Source organism: Lemur catta, chromosome 13, assembly GCF_020740605.2.
Source record: "Lemur catta isolate mLemCat1 chromosome 13, mLemCat1.pri, whole genome shotgun sequence".
In the NCBI taxonomy this organism is placed as follows: Eukaryota; Metazoa; Chordata; class Mammalia; order Primates; family Lemuridae; genus Lemur; species Lemur catta.
The window spans coordinates 68,587,297-68,603,095 of NC_059140.1; the positions used below are offsets into that span (position 1 = coordinate 68,587,297).

Genomic DNA, 15,799 nt, shown 5'->3' on the forward strand with positions numbered 1-15,799 from the left:
ATGAGCTTCGGGTGAGCGCAGATTGAGGTCAGCAGAGCACATTTGGAACTAGAGCTACAGACCAGCAGACATGGTGAGCTTTTGCTTCATTCTCATCATTTCTTCTGGGTGAGAATGCAGCCTTTTCTCTCTCATTCTGGTGAAGTTCGAGCTGTCACACTGTGGATCTTTGTAAACTGTGGCAGGTCTGTAGATCACACAGAAGTTTGATCAAGGAAAAAGATTGCTCTCTGGAGGCAAACCCTATAATCCAGGCTGCTGGCTGCTTCAAGATTTGAGATAAATTGACTTGCTGATTAGGACTTAGCGGCTATCAGTCACTCTGACATCCTTGGAGTAATGAGGAGGGAAAGCTACTTCTCTAAGGGAAATGATGTTTTTGCTGTTTTCCTATTTCATCCCGAGTCCAAGCTTGCCGAACGGGACTAAGAGGGCACTTTCACAGGTAGTCTCCTGGGAGAGGGATGCTGATGGAAGATCATTGCATGAAGAACTATAATGGACTTGCTTCAAGAATTTACTGTAGATAGTCTCTGAGATGGGTAACAGTCTGCAAGTCTGACACTTGGGAAAGTTAGTTTTGCAGGAGGTTAGCAGAATTCACAGACACTGTATCTACCTTAAAAAAAAAAAAAAAAAAAAAACCTCAAAAAGAGATAATCTTACTTTATGCCAGTGGGCTGGTTTCCAATAGTTTGTACTTGAGTTGAGATGCTGCTATATTAAAATAATAAAAAATTTGTGGTGGGGGTTGAGGGAGGGACTCCTGCTCCTTACAGCCTCGTCTTTTGTACTGCTTACATGATATAATAATCTCACCTCTGGTTTCACGCTGTGAAAACATTGTTCTTGGGAATGGATTGTTGTTGGTGAAAATCTTTAAACAGGGATTTCTTTGTACCAGTCAAAATGCATTTATACAGCTTAAGTTTACCTTAAGTGTAAACTGCTTAATATTATGAGAGAGAAGGATCTTAGTGAAACATTTTAAGTATAATTTGGAGCTGAGATGGTTCCTAGAGAAAACTACAGAAAATTTGCTATCAGGAAAGTGGGACCCCAGAGAACTGAGAAGATGAGTGAAGAGTCTATAGAGGGACAAGGACTGCAGGAGCCCCGACAAGGATAGAAGGTCTGAGAGCTGGCACTGCCAGGCCAGGCAACGCGAGAGTGGATTCTTCAGGACCGTGCCCAAGAGAGCATGCAATTCAGAGCAATCCACACCAAGAGGAGGCAATGTCCTTGTTCCTTTTCTACCCCACAGTTCTTGAAGATGATGTCTACAGTCTTGTTACTACTCTGAGCCCAGAGAGTTGCTAGATGTGACCCGATGCGCATAAAGAAGGCTGGGTGGGAGTCTGGAGAAGAGGGCGACTCTCACTCCTCCCTCAGAGCTAAAGGAGGCAAACGCTTTTCTCCTTTTTAGCTCCATTTTGTTTTCTGTGTAGAGGCTGAAAAATAAAAGATCAAAACAATAATTAAAAAAAAAAACAAGGATTAAAGGAAGCAACGAGCAACACTAGCCAACAGCTTTTTAATTCTGTTCATTTGTTAATATGTTGCAGACTGTACCTGTCAGGGTTTTCTAGAGAAACAGAACCAATAAGAAGCGTGGAGGGGCAGAGGGGAGAGAGAGAGAGAGAGAGAGAGAGAGAGAGAGAGAGAGAGAGAGAGAGAGGGAGGAGGGAGGGATTGACTTATTTTAAGGAATTGGCTCTGGCAAGTGTCAAGAAAGTAAGGCAGGCTGGCAGGTTGGAAATTTCTTTCTTCTTTTCTTTGTTTTAATGGAGAGGGTACCTGGATCAGGCTAGAAATTTCAGCAAGAGTTGATTTGCAGTCTTAAGTCTGAAGGTCGTCTGGAGACAGAATTCCTTCCTCCTTGAGGGACCTTAATCTTTTCTTTTCAAGCCTTCAACTGATTGGATGAGGCTCACCCACAGGGTGGAGGGTAATCTGCTCTGCTCAGAAATGTCTTCACGGCAACATCTGGTGTTGAAGCAAACAACTGGGCATTGTAGCCTCGTCAATTGACATATAAAATTAAACACCATGGTGGCAAAATGTTTCCAGGAAAAATATTAAATTAGGGTATCAAAATTGAATTGGAGGTTTTAAAATTCAAATCTAAGATATTTGTAGAACGGAGGAAACACTTTCATTTTGGTAAGCAGATAACACATGTTGTAGTACCATTTTAGTCACTCTCTGGCTGTGTGACTTTGGGCAGGTACTTGGCATCTCTGAGCCTCATCTCTGTCCTCTGAAAAATGAGTAGGCTGCTTCATGGATCAGTTTGTTCAATTTTCTTTCATTGATTTGACAAAAACTTAATGAGTCTCTAAGATAGGCCCACCTGGGTCTATGTTAGATGTTAGAAGTTCCCTCAAGATCTACATTATGGAGACAGCTCTGCAAATTATGATTGACCCTGGAATAACACATGTTTAAATTGTGTGGGTCCACTTATATGTGGATTTTTTTCAATAAATATATTGGAAATATTTTTGGTGATTTCTGACTATTTGAAAAGCTCACAAATCATGTAGCCTAGCAAGGGCAAAAAAATTAAGAGAAAGGTATGTCATGAATGCATAAAATATATGTAGATACTATATTCTATTTTATCAACTACTACCATAAAACATAAGATAGACCCAAATCTATTAGAAAAAGTTAAAATTTATGCATATAAGCAGTACTAAATCATAACTGCATAAAATTAACTGTAGTATATTTGCACTATGGTGATAATTTCATAGCCACCTCCTGTTGCTAGTGTGGTGAGCTCAAGTGTTGTAGTGTCCGTTTAAATGCTTTGTAACACTCATCGTTCTGTGTGAACAGTTCATCTCTCCAATTAATTACATAGCACAGTAAAAGGTGATATCTGACGGTTATGGGGTATTTTTCATCATGTTTAGTGCAATACTGTAAACCTTGTACAATGCCATGGGACTCATACAAAGTGCTGCTAGTGATGCTGGAAGTGCTCCCAATAGGCAGAGAAAAGTCCTGACATTACAAGAAAAACTTGGATTGCTTGATATGAACCATAGATTGAGGTCTTTGGCTGTGGTTGCCCACCCTTTCAGACAGACGATGCATCTTACAAACAGAGGATGTAAACTTACCATGTGGATAGATACAGTGCAGTGCTGTAAATATCTTTTCTCTTCCTTATAGTTCTCTTAATAGTATTTTCTTTTTTATAGCTTACTTTATTGTAAGAATACAGTATATAATACATATAACATACAAAATACATGTTAATGCACAATTTATGTTATTGGTAATGCTTCTAGGCAACAGTAGTTAAGTTTTGGAGGAGTCAAAAGTCATACTTGGGAGAGGCTGGGCATGGTGGCTCGCACCTGTAATCCTAGCACTCTGGGAGACCGAAGCAGGAGGATCCCTTGAGGTCAGGAGTTCAAGACCAGCCTGAGCAAGAGTGAGATCCTGTCTCTACTAAAAATGGAAAAATTAGCTGAGCATGATGGTGCATGCTTGTATGACCAGTTACTTGGGAGGCTGAGGCAAGAGGATCACTTGAGTCCAGGAGTCTGAGGTTGCAGTGAACTATGATGAGGCCACTGCACTCTACTCAAGGGTGATAGAGTGAGACTTGGATTTTTGACTGTGTGGGAGTTGGTACCCCTAACCCCCACATTACTCAAGGGTCAACTGTACTATCAAGTTAAAGATTTTGACAAGTAGCAACAACAGTGTCACAGCTAGTTCTGCTTCTTCTTTCAGCTTTCCATTTTTCTTTCAGTGTGAGGCAACTTCCATTGCAAGACCTTTCCACATGAAGAGCTGGAGGCTAGGATTTAAAATATTGATTTTTGCTAAGTATAGCTCTTGCTTGCATGTGATGGGTTCTTTGGTTAATGTCTAATTAATGACAAGGCACAGCTATGTAGTTTAATGAAAAATATCTTTAAAATAATAAAAATGTAAGTGACTTCCTGGCCTTCAGATATTGCTCTCAGAACAGAAAGCTATTTTATATCAATTTAAAGCCACAGTAAAAAAGAGATTTAGATAGACATTTTTTATATGCTGTGTTCAAGAATGTACTCTGTTATATTTAAATATATTAAATATATCATCCAAACTAATCAATGCCATTAGATGGTCCCCATTCTAGACACTTCTCTATGCATATATTCAAAGAGAATGATGGACGCAGAGAGTCTTCCTTATTAAGCACTTACTATGTGCCAGGCACTATTCCAAGCCCTGAGGATACAGAGGGGTCAAGACAAAGTTCCTCCATTCATGGAGCTTATTCTGGAGAGGGAGATAAACAAAAGAACAGTTTTGTAAAAATTATATATAATACAGTTTCAGATAGGAAAAGTGCTCTGAAGAAAAATGCAAATGGCTATGAGAATAGAGATCGATGGTAGCAGAAATGTTTGGTTGGTCAGCAAAAGCTTCTCTTCTCATTTGAACAGGAACCTGAGTGAAGCAGGGGTGGGTCCCTGAGGACACAGAGGAAGAGACTTGCTGGACGAGGGAAGCGCGAGAGGGAAGGCTCTGAGCTGGGAAGGGGCTTGGGGTATTTGAGGCACTTCAAATGGTCCTGTCTACCTAGAGAGCCCTGCCTTCACCCACTCCAGGGGGTTCCTAAAGTTTTTAAAACACTAACTTTGGACAGATTGTTATTGTATCACTAATTCACTTTAAAATGCTTCAGTTTATCGAAATGGTACTCTGTATGCCAGTTTGTGCTTTCCTCCTGGAGTGGGGAGCTCACGTGTGAGCAATACGCCCAGTCTGGGCTGGGCAGGTGCTCTCTCTCCCTGGGGAAGCCACTGCAAGTCTCCAACCATACGCGACACTGCTTTAACACACTGAGTGCCAGAGAAAACTAGGGGCTTATTACCATGATGACTACTAGAAGTGAACTCTCACTGAGGAAACTAAAGATATGAATTATAAGTGGATTTGCTAAAAGAGTTTAGAGCCACTCTCTGCCCCAGCCTGAACAGCCTCTAAGTAAGGAGCAAGTTTGTAACCTATATTCTTATGCACAAGGCCCCAGACACACTCGCTGATGGCCCTCTCTCCGGCCACAGGTGTACAGTGGGTTTTGACCGAATGGTGCAGCTTAGGACCCTGCTTCAGGAAGGTTGTCCTGTCTTCCTGAAATGAAACTTTTCGAACTTCACTGAACTTACAGAACCTTCACATGGCATTTTGTGTCTGCTTTGCTCATGGGTGTTGTGTGTAACAAATTGTGGTTGAATTTGTTCTTAGGTTTTCTTTTTTAATAACCTGGTAGGACGTTTGGGGGAGAGTGGCTAACCCTCACCATCTCAGACTCTTGGGGCAGCTACATTTATCTACCAAAAAAATCCTAAGAGTTGTTCATGAGTAAATTGACTTTGTTCAGTTTGCAACAGACATTTAACTCAGATTTCACAGCCTCCACAAAGCCCTCCTGGGCACCTCTTTACTCCTCTGTCAGTCGTAGGTGCTCCTCTGCCATGTTTCCACATTCCCTGTGGATGTTTCTGTCAATACACTGATCGGTTTTCTCCACTGTGCTGTGAATTCCTTGGGGACAGGTACTATTTCTTATTTATCTTTGTATTCTCAGCACAGGGGACTATAATTATTATTGAAAGGGACACCATTTATTAGCGCTATACCATGTGCCAGATACTGTAGTATGCTCTGAAGATGGAAACAAAAATACAGACGTAATTTCTGTTCTCCTGGAACCACAGTCTAGTGACAAGACCAAAATCCAAAATTGATGAAGTGCGATGCAAGCAATTATTAAAATTAATGAAGTGCTAGGAAGCAGATATACAGGTTACCAAGAGAGTATGTAACAAGAGGATGACTAAATATGGGAATGAAAAAGGAAATTTCTTCATAGAAAATGATTTAAAGTATAAGGTATAGTTATTTATCATTATGTTTAATATCTAAGAGTCCCAGCCTCCAGAAAATTGGGCTAAGGCACTAAACATCTTGTTGAAAACGTGAAATAAAGGTCTAAAGAGCCTTGTCTTTTCAGTCATTAAAATGTATTCCTTCTTAATGCCTCAACAAAAGGTTTCAAAAGTGACTTATCCAAGCAGTGCACACACAGAGCCAAAACAAACAGACATGAAATGCTCCTAGCCAGGAGTCTGGTATCATGGAAATGGATTCCATTCATCAAATGCATGTTTAGTCTGCAAATGCTAGAGAACTGATTCGACTAGGACATAAGCTGATTTTTCTACTGCAAAGCTGCTGGTGGATGAAGAGACAGAATACGAATGACTTAGCCAACTTTGAAATTGTTCTTTTCTGAGACACCAAAGAAGGCCTTGGGTTTCCTGATCAGGGCTTCGCACCCTGTGGTTACCTCTCAAAAGCACTTGGTGGCCCGAGTCATGAGATGGGGAGGAGCAGTGCAGCTGAGGGTACCAGGAAGAAGAGCTTGCATGGGGGGTCTTGGAAACGGTCACTGCCATCTTAGGCAAAGGGTCACAAAGCTGTAGCTACATTGATGTATGGTAATGGAACTAAAGATGATTTTTTTTTCTATTTTTATCTATTTTCTATGATGAGACTATCATAGTGATAATAGCTAACATTTATTAAGATTTCATAGTGGGCCAATACTATACTAGTTGTGTAATCATCAAAATAGTCATGTAAAATAAAATGATGTTATTATCCCTATTTAACAGACGAATCTTGGTGAAAGCTAAGAAAAAGGAAAGCCCCTAGCTGTATAATTTTTAAATAATAGAACTTGGATCTGAATCCATGTTTGTATTTAAGCTCAAGTCACAACCACTATATACTGTTCTAAAAAAAAATCAAAATTTCATTTTTAAAATCTTTTGGATTATAATTGTCTGGCTAATAAAACTTGCTTTAAACAAAATAATTTCATGACATGGGTTTGGTCTCGCTCAGTAGAATAACATCATAAATTGTCACACAATTAGGCAAACTCTTGGAACTACCCAAATTTAGTTGTTTAATCTTTTAAAGAGAGAAGGGTTGTATGGTCCCCAAAATGTAGGAGAAAATGTAAAATCTCATCAACTTCAAAGTTCTTTATCATCATATGGAAAATACATTTGCGTCCTAGGAGCCTATCAAATTCAACGGTTTTTAGAATTAGAAAATACTTATACGTATCTTAAGAACAAAAGAAATGTAAAATCAAATCAAATAATCTATTTAAGTGGGAGTGAGTTGACTGAGAATAGCTAATGTGAGCAATCCCCTCTCTAGATTTGAAGCCACGACAAAACGACCATAAAAGGCAGTTCCATAAACTTTCCCAGCCTGAAAAGGACCATGTGTCATATTTTCACTGATATCATGAAACATTGTTACCAGCAGCACATAAACCTCTCATTTTCCTTTCCAATCACTACCCTACCATATATCAGTCTTGCCTGTTTGTACACTTTATGTAAATAGAGTAAGACAGTATGTACTACTTTGAAAATGGCTTCCTTCAATCAAAATCATGTTTGTGAGATGTGTCCATGTGGTGAGTGAGTGCTCATTCTCATTATCTGAATTCCACAATTCATCTATCTGTCTTACGGTTGAGGGCTTTAGGGCAGGACTGGCCTGAGCATTCCTGCACTTGTACATCAGTGAGTGCACACTTGCATTTCTGTTGACTGTGTATCCAGTAGAGGACTTGCCAAGTCACAGAACGTACATGCAACCGTCTTTCACAGAAATTACCAAACACCTTCCCAATGTCGCTGTACCAACTGACCATCCCATCAGCAGAGCGTGAGGGTTCCAGTTACTCCACATACATTTTTCAATGTTTCCATCTTACTTATTTTAACTATGCCGATGGTGTGTTGAGGCGCCCTGTTGTGTTTTAGTTACATGCTTCTGGAGCCTGTGATGAGGGCATCTTTTACTGATCATTTGGATATCCTCTTAAGTGAGGTACCTGTTCAACTCTTTTGCCCATTTTAAGATTTTCCTCTTTGACTTTTTTCTTTTAAACTGATTTATAGTCTTCTACATATTCTTTCTATATCCCTTTGTTGGATATATGTTTTGCAAAATATCTTTCCCCACTCCATAGATTCCATTCTCTCTTCATTATTAAATTTTTTACAAACACAAATTTGTAGGTCTAATGTTTTCCAGTGTATCAATATTTTTTATAGCCTGTTTAGTGTGTTCTGTTCTGTGTCCTGTTTAGGAAATCTTTGCTTACTCCAAATTTGGAAAAATCCCTTAACAAGTTTTGTAATTTTTTTTTTGTTGTAGAAAATGTGTAAAATTAAAAAAAAAAAAGTCCAAAGAAGGAAATAAAAATCAATGGCAATGTCACTACCAGCAAAGTAGTCACTATTACAATTTTAGTTTTAGTCTTTTTATCCTGTGTGTGTGTGTGTGTGTGTGTGTGTGTTTGTGTTACATAATGGGGATCCTGTACATGTACACTTTTGTATCACACTCTCTTTTTTAACCATTCATCCCTATTCCTTAAAATTCTTTAAAGGCCTCTTTTTATAGTAATTACATACCCTGTTAAAGTCACAGAACATATAAAGAGTCCATTATAAATACTCTATATATGATATGTAATTCTTCATTATTCTAAATGAGATGAATATTTATCTGCATATATTTTAAGCATATCTAATAAATATTTATAATAAAATTCATAGATCTGAGCTCTAAATATTTGTTCAGTTCCTTGATGTCTATTGTGAAATGCCTTTTAGGAAAGTTACATCCATGTGGCTCCCTCAGTGTTTAATGGGAGTACACACCCCACTGCACTCTTGCCAGCACAACAGAACATACAGCATAACAATGAACAGGCTTGTGAAAATTTGATGCCAAAAATGGTAACATTTTAATTTACACTTCTTTGATTTTAAAAGCTTGTATATTTTTCAGATGTTTATTCACCATCTGTATTTATTCTTTCAGGACTTATGTCTACCTGCTTCCTTCATCAATTTTTTAGAGTTACAACTTGGTTTTTAGGATTCCAACAAATGTGTAATAATAATGTACATTTACTTGTGTGCAGATTTATGTATGTAGGTATGTAGGAAAAGACATGGAAAAATAAGAAGCTACTGAGATTATAGGAGTAGTTAAAGAGATTTTCAACCTTCTGTGAAATATTTTAATTACCTATGTATTTAACTAATTAAGAGTGGATTGTTAAAAAGAATACTCTAGTTCATTGTATGACTTCAGCTGCTGGTTTTGCTTCCATAAGACGTGAATGGCTCTTTGTTCTTTGGTGGCAATGACTACAGAGTTCAGCAACCTTTCACCCACATGACTGACATCCTGTAGCTTGGGGAGATCCGCTCACTTTAATCTCGTGGGCCAATTCTGACTGATTTTTCATGCCGGCCTATGGAACAGAATTGACCATCATTCTGCAGCTGATTGATCAATGCTGCTTGGCATGGGGTTGGGAGTTCCGGGAGCAGAGGGACAGCACAAGGGCCAACGGGTGATCATTTCTGCTTCAGATACTTAGATTTTACAATTGCATTACACCATTTTAAATGAGCCCAGGGACAGGGAGAGTAGAGTGAAACATAGCAGATAGTTTAGCACACAGGGCACATTTTGGACTAAGAAACCTACTTAACGCTATCAAAAACAAAACTGAAAATTTTTGCAAGTATCTTTTGCTATAAAAGAATATTTGTATGTAATTATCAGCTGATTTAAGTAGATAGTCGTGGATGCTAATTAGTTTTGAGATTTTCTCCCCTAGTAAATCAGTCTCTCCCTGAAACTTAAGATGTCATCATTTTGTTATATGATGACAGTTGCTAAATTGTTTCTGTCAGTTAATGTGCCATTAGCTGAGCTATTTCACAAGGATGTTCTTTCTAAGATGAAGAGGGCGTATTGTACCTAAGGATATTCATTTTAAAGACTGCAAGGCTATGGCCTCTATCCAACCATGCAGGTAACAAGGAGACATCTGGAGACACAGGTCCAAAGCCCTGATCATTTGATTTGCTTTTGAACTTCTTTATGCATCTTAAGATGTTGCGAGGGAACACTGACCTTGAAGAGTCAGCTAAGTAGCAAACAATGGTCTCTGAAATCCTAAAAGGGCGGGGAGAGTAGGATAAGGTGCAAGAAATGATTTAGCAGAGAGGGCAAATTTTCCTGGACTTTCACTGCAGCAAACACTGTCTGGCCAGTTTCAAATAATTATTACTAAGACCACCACAGGCCAGAGCTTTGCTGTAATAATCCTCTGATTTCAGTCTCTGTTGTGACTATAATCAAACTTTATTTAAGGCTATCAGCTATATCATCATCATCATCATCATCCAAATAATAACTGCAATTTTATTGAGCACTTAGTAAGAACTCAAAAATATTAGGGACTACAATTGTTTTCTTATGCTTCAGGCTTTGTGCTAAGCATTTTTAATTTAACACATTGTGCACTAAAATACTTTTATTCACACTTTAGAAACCAGGAACTGAGGTCGCTGATGGGAGGTAACCTGCTGCAAGTCATGAGCCTGGGGTCTCAACTCAGTTCTGTCTGGACGCAGAGGCCACGTGCTCTGTCAATATGCCACACTCTCCATCTTCACCCTGCTACCCACTGTCATGAGCCTCTCCATCTGCATGGTCACATGCCCTGCTGTGGCAGACAGGATAACAGGCACCCACAGATGTCCAGAAGCTGTGACTATGTGCTGTGTTACGTGGCAAAGGGGAATTAAGGTTGCAGATGGAAATAAGGTTGCAGATCAGCTGGTCTTGAGATGAGAGATTGTCCTGGGTTGTCAAGGTGTGGCCAATGTGATCACAGAGCGAGGTGGAGACTGTCAGGGTCAGAGGAGGAGATGTGATGACAGGAGCAGTGATTCTGAGAAACACAACTTGCTGATGCTGGCTTTGAAGAAAGAGGGAGAGCCACAGGCCAAGAAATACAGGCAGACTCTAGAAACCAGAAAAGACAAGGAAACACATTCTCTGTGTGATGGTTACTCTTGGGTGCCAACATGACTGGGCCGTGGGGTGCCCAGATTGAACATTGTTTCTGGGTGTGTCTGTGCAGGTGTTTCCACAAGAGATCGAATTGGTGGACTCAGTGACGTAGATGGCCTCCCCCAACATAGGTGGGCCTCATCCAGTTCTTCGAGGGTCTGAGAAGAACAAAAATCGGAGGAAGGAAGAATTCGTGCGCTTTGCTTGACTGCTTGAGCTGATACATAGTCTTCTCCTGCCCTTGGCCTGAGATTTGCACCTTTGGCACCGCTAGTTCTCAGGCCTTTGGACTTGGACTGGAATTACACCTCTGACTTTCCAAGGTTTCCAGTTTACAGACAGCAGATTGTGGGACTTCTCAGCCTGGATAATTGTGTGAGCCAATTTCTCACCACACACACACACACACACACACACACACACACACACACACACACACACACACATTCCTATTGGTTCTGTTTCTCTGTTTAGAAAACTTTAGTACACTCTACTAGAGCATCCAAGAAAGGAATATAGCCCTTTTGATACCTGATTTTAATCTGAGGCTCATTTCTGACCTCCTGAACTGAAAAATAATAAATTTATATTACTGAAGCAACTAAATTTGTGGCAATTTGCTCCAGAGGCCATAGAAATTTATTACACCTGCCTATGACAGAATGAGGACCTAAGTTAGTGGCCCTGGACCAAACCAGCGAACACTGGTGACAGCAGCCAGAAACAGACAGAGCGTGTGGCCAAACACAGGTGTAAAATCAGAGATGAGTTATTCCCACTCACGTGCCACACACTGTAAGGTTGGAGGTGGAGTAACACATTACACACAGAGAAAACTAAGCAAGGACATGACTAGATGTGAGACAGCCTGGCACATAGCATAACATAGCATAATAAGAGTATGCTATTTTGTCCAAATTATAAAAACGTTGAATGATTCCTTTTCTTATGCTTAATTGACTTTTAAATCTTTAAACTATTAACTAACTCAGAATTAAGTAACAGTTTTGATAATTAGACATAGTCTTAGTGATATTGACTGGTTGGCCATTATTACTAATTCATTCATGGGCAAAAATAATCCAAACTAAGTGTTATCTAATTCCAATTATATTCAAGAGATTTCAAAATTTAAAAGGAGGGACAAGGACATATATTCACATGTATAGTGATAGGCCACTCCTTATGGATTTGGGCTTTTAAGACTAGCTCACCAAAAGCATGTCATGGAGATGTAAGTGTGAATTCTAATTTTGCTCCTTAGTATCTAAATGAGCCAAGGTGAGTTACTTCTTCTCGATGACATTCAATTATTTTTACCTATAAAATAAAAATAACAATATCTACCCTATAGTGTTATTGTGAGAATTAAATGGCATTTTAAATTAAATGGGACTATATATAAATATGTATTTATATATAATTAAATGAGATTACATAAATATATATTTATAAATAATTAAATTAGATTATATATAAATATATTTATAAATCATTAATTGAGATTATATATAAATATATATTTAGAGCACAGAGAATTGCATTATGTTAAATGGAGATAATAAAATCTACTTTGCAGTGTTGATCAAAGGATTAGAGATACTGTATTAGAAGTACCTGACATTAGGAAAAGAAACCCTTGTACACTGTTGGTGGTACTGTAAATTAGTACAACCATTATGGAAAACAGTATGGAAGTTCCTTGAAAAATTTAAAATAAAACTACTATATGATCTAGCAATCCCACTACTGGCTATAAATATTCAGAGGAAAAAATATCAAGTGGGTCAAAGAGTTATCTGCACTTCCATGTTCATTGAAATATTTTTCACAATAGCCAAGGTATGGAACCAACCTAAGCGTCCAACAGTGGATGAATGGATAAAGAAAATGTGGTACATATCCACAATGAAATACTAGTTAGCCTTAAAAAAGAAGAAAATCCTGTCACTTGTGATAACATCGATGAACCTGGAGGACATTATGTTAAGTGAAATAAACCAGGCACAGAAAGATAAATACTGTATAATCTCACTTATATGTGGTATCTAAATAAATTGAACTCACAGAAGCAAAGAATAAAATGGTAGTTTCCAGAGGCTGGAGGTTGGGGAGATAGTGGTCAAAGGATACAAAATTTCAGTTAGACACGAAACATAACTTCAAGAACTCTATTATACACATCAACTGACTGCCTTCCAGACTGTAAAGAAACTGATTTATAGATTATTCCAAACATTAACCTCTGTTTTTCTTCCATCTGAAAGCTTGTCTACAACACCATCTCCTAAAATGAGACACAACTATTTAATGAGACACAACTATTTAATGAGACTGGCCTGTTTCCAGAAATGGGAGACTGGTTTAATGGGGTCCTTTGCCACTTGGTTATTAACAATTTTTCTCTTCACAGCCACCAACTCAGCTTTTAGTGTGTGAAACTTCTAGGGAAGTTTCAGACAGGGGGATGTAGGGCCACAGAGACCGATATCTCAAAATACGGCGCTTTGACATGCCGAAGCGAAGAAGCAGCCTCAAGGTCTCTCTGGCCTTTCCCTCACATCCACTCTCTCAGCCCTCCGTCTCCCCCAAAGCACAAGATGAAGTTGTTCTCCAAAGTTCCCTTATCTGCCTGAAGTCTGGACCCACCAAAGGAAAAAAAAAAAGCAAATACTTCTGCTCCCTTCTTTGAATTTTTATTAACTGAACTCATATCACAGGAAGAAAGACTGACGTCTGTCAAGACACCTGGATGGAACTTCTGTCACAAACCAGTGTGCCGTCTGCAGGCCCAAGACTTTGTCCCAGGCCACTGCATGTTCTTTAAGACCATCAGATTCCCATAAAAATCATTTACTAACCCCCTAAAATCACCTACACTTTCCTACCTCCCTTTCCCCTAAGAAGGTTATACATCCATTTGTACCCATGGCGTGGTGGGATAATCACTCCCCGTGCACATTAATACATTCGTGTGCCTTTTCTCTTATTAATCTGCCTTTTGTCGGTTGATTTTCAGTGACTCTTCAGAAGGTGAAGGAGTTTTCCCTTGAACCCTACACCTGCGTGTTGTTTGGGCTTCATTTCTCTGTCATTAATTTTAACAGTTAGGATGACTAGAGGATGGAGCCTCGGGTTTTTCATTCTCTTTCCTATGTTTGCACATTTCTCCCTGTGGTTATTTTTGGTCTTTACATCACATTCTGACCTCTCAGACTTTGCTTAAAGGCTGTCTTCTCTCACAGAATGTTAGCACTAAAGAGACTCCTAAAAGATCCACCTTTTCATTTTATATAGAAGGAAACTGAATCTCCACGAGGTTCCAGGATGCTCTTTGAAGTTGCCCAGCTAATTAGTGTCAGGGGCAATCTGTCGGCAGCTTCTCCCCTCCACACAGTGCCCATTTCTCCCTTGCACACAGCAATTTCTCTTTTATCCAGACCTGCTGCACCATGAGCTGCCCAGTAGTGACCTACATTACTGGCCCAAGCTATGCCATTGTCTGCAAGGGACTGACAACCAGGAGCCCAAACTAAAATGCTAACGAGACATCCTGAGCACTGAAAGAACACACAGAGAAGAGACAAAACGACAGGTAACAGGAAGGTCAAAAGCAGTCACCACACAATTAATGCTCTTTGGTGTGTTAGTCAAACCCATGGGGGAAAAGAAGATGCAGGGGGTGATGTCAGCCCACTCAGTTCATCTCAGGGAACAGCAACAGTGATTCCCATCCAGGTAGGCTGCTCCTGTTGTTCTTCTCAGGATGTTTTTTATTCCAGTTTTGATTCTATTTATGTGCTCCTTCAATTCATGGGTGTTTATTCTTCTCTTCCAGGGAGCTTTGTTTGTATTTTATAGAAAGTAGCGTGCCATTAGGTGGATGGATTCCAAGTCATAAAGTTTAGTAATAGGCACAGAGAACATGATGCCCAAGACCTCATTTCCCATTGCTTCTGTAACACTTCTCATTTCTTATAAGTCTGGAATTTGATCTTTGTATTTAAAAAAGCAACAAAAATGTTATTTATAAGATTTGCTTCTATTTGGGGTCATATCCCCTGCTTTCCAGGACTGTAGAAATTGGTTGGCATTTTAAATTAATTAATTAACTAATTTAAAAAATTGTCTTTGCTCTTACTCATCCAGGGTGTAGCCATCCAGCAACAATATGCAGTCCATAAGTTTATTTCTAGCTTCAGCTACTGAGTCACCATTGGAGCAGCTGGAATTTGGGGGAGTAGCATAAACTGCCATGTTGACAATAGCTTTGGAGAGAAACTGAGCATGTGAGCAATCATGTTTCTGATCTTATGTCTGCACCAATTAAACCTCCAGAAGGTTAGGGGTGGGTCAGCCAGACGAGTTAGCGATAAGCCTCTAAGATTCTCTTATTAGGGGTGAAATGGTGTCACCCTAACAGTCCCAGAGTTTAATGGTACAATAGAGTCAAAACATAGCACCAACAAATTTCTTCCTGCTCTACCCTAGCTAGCCAGATGACTGGAATTCCAGTCTTGGAGAAATCTACCCAGGTTTCTGAATCACTACGGGGACACTAAACTGCTGATAATTCTGGTGTCCAGCAGCCCTGATGTTTCAAATGGAGTTGAATGAAACACTGCTGTCATTGCCAGTGGGCACCTGTATTGATGCCTGTAGAACTTGCCACTTTCTAGTAGCTTCTGTCCATTCCAGAAATTTCAGAAGTGACATCAAAGGAGAAAAGCATTAGGACTAAATTCTGGGTTGTCACAAGCTTCCTCCTCTTCTCGGTTTCCAAGATAAATTTTAGTGGATAGTAGAG

General features: G+C 39.4%; 1 protein-coding gene across 1 annotated transcript in view; it reads right to left on the reverse strand.

Annotated features, from left to right (window-relative positions):
* Window positions 1–1,265: 1,265 nt before the first annotated feature.
* Window positions 1,266–15,799, reverse strand: part of NHLRC3 (NHL repeat containing 3) — a 110,895-nt gene continuing 96,361 nt past the window's right edge. The window contains exon 12 of the transcript XR_006738841.1: window positions 1,266–1,451. The gene's annotated coding sequence lies outside the window, so the exon portion shown is untranslated. The remainder of the gene's footprint in view (window positions 1,452–15,799) is intronic.